Source organism: Budorcas taxicolor, chromosome X (assembly GCF_023091745.1).
Source record: "Budorcas taxicolor isolate Tak-1 chromosome X, Takin1.1, whole genome shotgun sequence".
NCBI lineage: Eukaryota > Metazoa > Chordata > Mammalia > Artiodactyla > Bovidae > Budorcas > Budorcas taxicolor.
The window spans coordinates 108,208,120-108,215,172 of record NC_068935.1 but is presented as its reverse complement, the minus strand read 5'-3'; positions in this window follow the sequence as shown (position 1 = coordinate 108,215,172).

The following is a 7,053-nucleotide window of genomic DNA, read 5'->3' as shown; positions in this document are numbered from 1 at the left end:
ACTATGCACAGCTTAAAATGTGAAAACTGTCATTCAGTGATACTATAAACATATTACAAAATGGACTGAAAAAAAAGTGAAATCAGTATCAACATTTTTACAACATTTACTATGGTATATTTACATTGCTCACAAGTCACTTACTTAAATTACAGACTTGACTACACCATCTCTCTTTGCTTTCAGCCTAGCACATCCTTGTCCCAGCAGTGGCAATGAAATGGCTATGAGATGAAAAGCAAAGTATGTATCTGGAAGATTGGCAGTTCTGTTCATGAGCCTAACTATGCAGTAGATGTTGTAATAAAGATAAGTAAAACTGTTCTCACACTTGTGATCAGGTGCAGTCAGGTTTTGGGGGCTTGAAACTTGTATGATTTGCACAGCCTTTTTAGGAGAAGAGAATATAGAATTGAAACTAAAATATTAGGTATTAAAAGGACTGTATTGAAAATGGGGAAAGAAACCACAACAGTTATAAATTTTGAAAGCTGATAAATACTGCAAGCACCACAAAATCCAGAAAAATAAGTAGATCAGCTACTTGTGATATCTGTGAAATGCCTTTATATTTATTTGTCTGTGTACTTTTTCAATCCCATGGCAATGGTTTTGTGGTATCATTTTCTAAATGCATTCTGCTTGAGCTGGTTAATTTTATATGTCAACTTGAATGGACTACAAGATGCCCAGATAGTTGTGTCTGTGTTTCTAGAAGAGATTAGCATTTGAATTGGTAACCTGAGTGAAGGAGATGTCTTTTGCCTTTGTATGTGGGCATCATCTAATCCACTGAAGGCCTTAATAGAATTAAAATTTGGAGGAAAGGTGATTTTGCTCCCTGCTTGAGCTGAAATTCCCATCTTTTCTGCCCTCAGAAATTGGTGTCCATTGTTCTCTGGCATTCCTGGAACTGGGGCACACACCATTGGCTCCTCTGCTTCTCAGGTCTTCAGGTTTGGACTGGAATTACATCACCAGCTTTTCTGAGTCTGCATTTTGCAGATAACAAATTGTGGGACTTCCGCACCTTCATAAATGTATGAGCCAGTCCCTCATAATAAATTTCTTTCTGTATTCTGTATCTGTATATATCCTATTTTGTTTCTCTAGAGGATCCTGACAAATACACCAGTCGTTATACCAGCAAGACTAACTTGTCAAATATGTTTTAGTTAGGTACATTTTATGAGTATCAGATGTCATTGTGCTCATCTGTTTGGGGTCACACTGCACTGTGGTGGTGGCTTACTAAACTTCCAAGTAGTTTTAAAGTTTCAAAATTGTTAAAGAATTTTTCATTGATACTAATTCCAATAGACTATGTTTAATTTCTCACGTACTAGGAAAGTATTTTGAAGAGTGCTTTGAATTTGAAAGAGTTTCTGAAAAAAGAAGGACATATTAACAGAACAGTTTATAATAAACCCCTGTATCTGAGATTCTTAAGTAAATGCTATATATGAGAAAAGTTTATTATACCACATTTTCATTTAACTGTAAATGGTCACAACATATAAAATTTTTCCAGATTAAATATAGTTCCCTGTGCTATACAGTAAATTCTTGATGCTTACCTTTTTTTTGTAGTTTGTATCTGTTAATCCCATATTTCCAATTTTTCTTCCCTCCCTTCCCCTTTGGTAACAAATTTGTTTTCTATGTCTGTGAGTCAGTTTCTGTATTTCATAGAGATTCATTTGCATTATTTTTTAGATTACACATTTAATCACTTTCATAAAGTATTTGTCTTTCTCTGACTTCCTTCATGTAATACAAATCTACTCATATTACTGCAAATGATATTTCATATTTATGGCTGAATAATATTCTATTGTTCGTGTGTGTGTGTGTGTGTGTATGTATACTCTTTGTAAACCAATTATCTGTTGATAAATACTTGGGTTGTTTTCATGTCTTAGCTATTATAAACAATGCTGCTATGAACATTGGGGATTTGTGTATCTTTTCAAATTAGAGATTTTGTTTTATTTTCTGGGTACATACCCAGGAGTGGGATTGCTACATCATATGGTAGCTCTATTTTTAGTTTTTTTAAAACACTTCCGTACCATTTTCCACAGTGGCTGTACCAATTTGCAATTCTTCCAGCAGTGTGTGGGGATTTCCTTTTCTCTACAACCTCTACAGCACATATTATTTGTAGAGTTGCTGATGATGGTCATTCTAACTAGTGTGAGATGATACCTCATTGTGGTTTTGATTTGTGTTTCTCAAAGTTGGCTTAAAGCTCAACATTCAGAAAACGAAGATCATGGCATCTGGTCCCATCACTTCATGGGAAATAGATGGGGAAACAGTGGAAACAGTGTCAGACTTCATTTTGGGGGGCTCCAAAATCACTGCAGATGGTGATTGCAGCCATGAAATTAAAAGATGCTTACTCCTTGGAAGAAAAGTTATGAACAACCTAGATAGCATATTCAAAAGCAGAGACATTACTTTGCCGACTAAGGTCCATCTAGTCAAGGCTATGGTTTTTCCAGTGGTCATGTATGGATGTGAGAGTTGGACTGTGAAGAAGGCTGAGTGCCAAAGAATTGATGCTTTTGAACTGTGGTGTTGGAGAAGACTCTTGAGGGTCCCTTGGACTGCAAGGAGATCCAACCAGTCCATTCTGAAGGAGATCAACCCTGGGATTTCTTTGGAGGGAATGATGCTAAAGCTGAAGCTCCAGTACTTTGGCCACCTGATGCGAAGAGTTGACTCATTGGAAAAGACTCTGATGCTGGGAGGGATTGGGGGCAGGAGGAGAAGGGGACGACTGAGGATGAGATGGCTGGATGGCATCACTGACTCGGTGGACATAAGTTTGAGTGAACTCCGGAAGTTGGTGATGGACAGGGAGGCCTGGTGTGCTGCAATTCATGGGGTCTCAAAGAGTCAGACACGACTGAGTGACTGAACTGAAATAAACTGAATACTTAACGATGTTGAGCATCTTTTCATGTGCTTGATGGCCAACTGTATATCTTGTTTAGAGAAATATCTTTGTAGGTCTTCTGCCCATTTTTTGATTGGGTTATTTGTTTTTGTTTTTTGTTTTTATATTGAGTTGTATGAGCTGTTAATATATTTTGGAAATTAACACTTTGTTTGTTGCATCATTTGCAAATATTTTCTCCCATTGTTTGCATTTCTTTTCATTTTGTTGATGATTTCCTTTGCTGTACAATAGCTTGTAAGTTTAATTAGGTCCCATTTGTTTCTTTTTGCTTTTATTTCTATTTCCTGGGGAGACTGACCTAAGAAAATGTTGCTATGATTTATGTCAGAGAACATTTGGCCTGTGTGCTCTTCTAGGAATTTTATGGCATCATGTCCTATATTCAGATTTTTTAACCATTTTGAGTTTATTATTGTATATGGTGTGAAGGAGTGTTCTAACTTCATTGGTTTATATGAGGCTGTCCAGCTTTCCCAGCACCACTTGCTGAAGAGACTGCCTTTTCTCCATTGTATATTCTTGCCTCTGTTGTTGTAGACTAATTGACTATAGGTGTATGGGTTTGTTTCTGGTCTTTCTATTCTGCTCCAGTGTCTGCTTTTGTAGCAATACCATGCTCTTTTGATTACTGTAGCTTTGTAGTATTGTCTGAAGTCTGAGAGGATTATGCCTCCAGCTTTATCCTTTTTGCTTGAGATTGCTTTGGCAATTTGATACCTTTTGTGGTTCCATATAAATTTTAGTATTATTTGTTTGCCAGACTAAGAAAAGAATAGTGAGGAGAAAGAGAAGGTAGAGAAGCAAAAGTTTACATTAGATAATACCTTATCAATTTCTGTGGTCTGCAGTCACTAGCTTTCTTTCACCATCAAAGAGAGACAATATGGCACACAGATGCAGAGCAAAGACTGTGGAGACAAACCACCATGGTTCAAGTATCATTTCTGACACTGACGAGTTATGTGAATGTCAGTAACTTACTTACTTAAGCTCTTTTGTGCCTCAGTTTCCTCCTCTGTAAAACAGCAGAAATAATTTTACCTATATCAAATGTTTGTGGGATTTAGTAGATAAGATACAGATGTAATGTTAGTAGTTATTCCTAATAAAGGAGCCATGTGTTGTTCTAATAGTTATTAGAACACATGCAAAAGTGAAACTGATCATCATAAGCAGATTTCTCATGAGCTCCAACTAGTACACAGAGTTTTTTCAGAGGTACAAGTAATTGGTAAATTTACATTTGTATCATGCATCTTCTAAGCCAGCTTCCAAACAGGTTTTCTCTATGGCTTACTTCATTTAAAAATAAAAATAAATTTCAGTTAACACAGTGTTAGCTTACAAAGGTTGCCCCCTACATGATGTTTTTTTTTCATGTTGAAAGAGACTATTTTATCAAGTGTGAGGGCCAGAGATGGGGTGGAGATGGGAGTTAGCATCTTAAATAAGAGTGATGAACATTAACTGATCCCTAATAGTTGGGTGCATTTCATTTATTCTCATTTACTGTCCACCCCACTGCAGTACTCTTGCCTGGAAAATCCCATGGACCGAGGAGCCTGGTGGGCTTCAGTCCATGGGGTTGCTAAGAGTCAGACACGACTGAGTGACTTCACTTTCACTTTTCACTTTCATGCATTGGAGAAGGAAATGGCAACCCACTCCAGTGTTCTTGCCTGGAGAATCCCAGGGACGGGGCAGTCTGGTGGGCTGCCGTCTCTGGGGTCACACAGAGTAGGACATGACTGAAGCGACTTAGCAGCAGCAGCAGCAGCAGCAGCAGCAGCATTTACTGTCCACACTCACCCTGAAAGGTCAAATAGTATCTTATTTGACAGATGAGAAACCTGATATTTAATGAGATTAATTAGTAACCCAAGATCACAGCAACCAGAGAATGATATAATTGAGAGTTGAAGTCATGTTTATTCAGTGGTATAAAATAATGAGGAGACCTAGCATTTATTTAGTGCTTTCTGCATTGCCTGTATTAGAGGTTTCATAGCTTTATCATCCATTGATGGTATAACAGCTGATGATGTTGGTTGTATTTATTTTATCATTCCCTAAATGAGAAAATTGGGGTTTAGAGAGACTGAATAACCTGGCCCAGGTCCCAGTGACAGGAAGTGGTAGGTAGGAGATTTAGAGTCTGTTCTTTACATAACATGGAATTACAAAAAATAATCATATTTTAATGATGGCTTTTGATTTTTCAAAACCTCCATTTTTGAGACAATATTATATATTCTTACAGTACATAAAACAAACTAAGATTTTATGCAAAGTGATTCTTTGTTACAATATCATTGGAAAACTTGAAATAGCTGTATATCAAGTTAAATGACAAAAATCAAAGGATGGCTTGCTCAAGATATAAAAATTAGTGTCATATATGTTCAAGAGAGAAATATCTCATTAAAAGAAAATAATTTATTGATTTATTGATATTTTAGAAAACAATATTTAAAATATAGTTTGTAAAAATGGAGTAAGCCTGTTATATATGCTTCAAGTTTAAAAAAAAAAAAAGCCCTTCTCAGGTCAACTATTTTGGTTATGGAATATTGTCTTAAGAAAAAGGATAAGCCTTAAAAATCTATTGAAATATGTAACCTTGGCTCTACCTTGAAATGTTTTCAAAGGGATATTTTAAGAAAGCATTGAAAACTGAATTATTTGACTTCTGAATAAGTTCTTTTTGCAATAACAGTTAAATAGGAAATTGCAAAATTAGAAATGTGCTGTTTTGCCATTATAAGGTGGTGGATAGAATAAATATCCTTACCAGAGTTAAATGAAAATGAAAAATTAAATGGTAATACTTTTGTTTGGCATCACTTTTTTAAAATGTCCAGGGCAAGCAATGCTTCTTGTCACACATAATATTAAAAATCAAATTTTGAACTGAATTTGTCATTTTAAAGATGGCAACTGGTAATAAATGTGTTTCTGGAAAGTATAGAATTTCAGAGAGTGGAAGAATGTTGACTATAAAAACTATTTCTGTCTTGCTTTATTATAGGCCTACCATAAGAACAACTTTATTGTGCTCACATTAAACATTTTACTTAGACATTAAACAGAAGTTTTCTGATGTTGAGCCTTTACCAAAGCTAAATAAACGCTTATTTGCAGTTGTTTGGATGAGACTTTCATATGCCATTTTCATAATAGATTTTTTTCCAGTGTGCTAACTTCTGAATTGCAAATTTTAGAAGTATGTCTTAGCTATAATTTACACTTGTAAGAACCAAATGAATAAAATCACTTTTCAGCAAGTAAAAAAGGACTACCTTCTATTGAGCAGAAGTACAAGGTATTTGTTGATGGTGTTAAAATTGATCATTGTTGCTTATTTTCTGGAACTATAAGCTTAGCTGACTTTGTTACTATCAAGGTCATGAATAAAAGGATTGAATTTCAGACTAATATATTAAGAATTGGGCAAATGTTCAGGGTAGAGATTAAATTTACTAATATGGTAAAAACCACTTTAATTGTAAGTTCTGAGTATTCAGTTTGCTGATGTGGAGTAAATAGAGTTAAAGCACCTTGATAACTGCATTGAACTATGTTCCTGTTATGTTCTGTAACATCTAAAGATTTGCCCCTGTAACTAATGCCATATAAAATCATTCTGGTTGTTAAGTGTTTGGAAATTATTTTAGGCCATGAGCTAAGATCAGCATATTAAATTCTTACAGTCTTTTCTTTCCAAAATAATCTACAAATTCAATATAATTGCAGACAAGCTTTATTTTTTGGATATTGACAAACAGATTCTAAAATTTATATGGAGAGGGAAAAATCCAGAATAGCCAACACAATATAGAAGCAGAAGAACAAAGTTCAAAGACTGGCACTCTATAATCTCAAGACTTAACTATAAAACTATAGTAATTAAGACAGTATGATATTGATGAGAGAAAAATAGTTTGTTGGAACAGAATACAGAACCCAGAAATAGACTCATGTAAGTATTGTCAACTGATTTCTGACAAAAGAGTAAAGGTAATGTAGGGGAGCAAAGACAATCTTTTCAAAAAATGGTCTGGGAACCACTACACACACACACACAC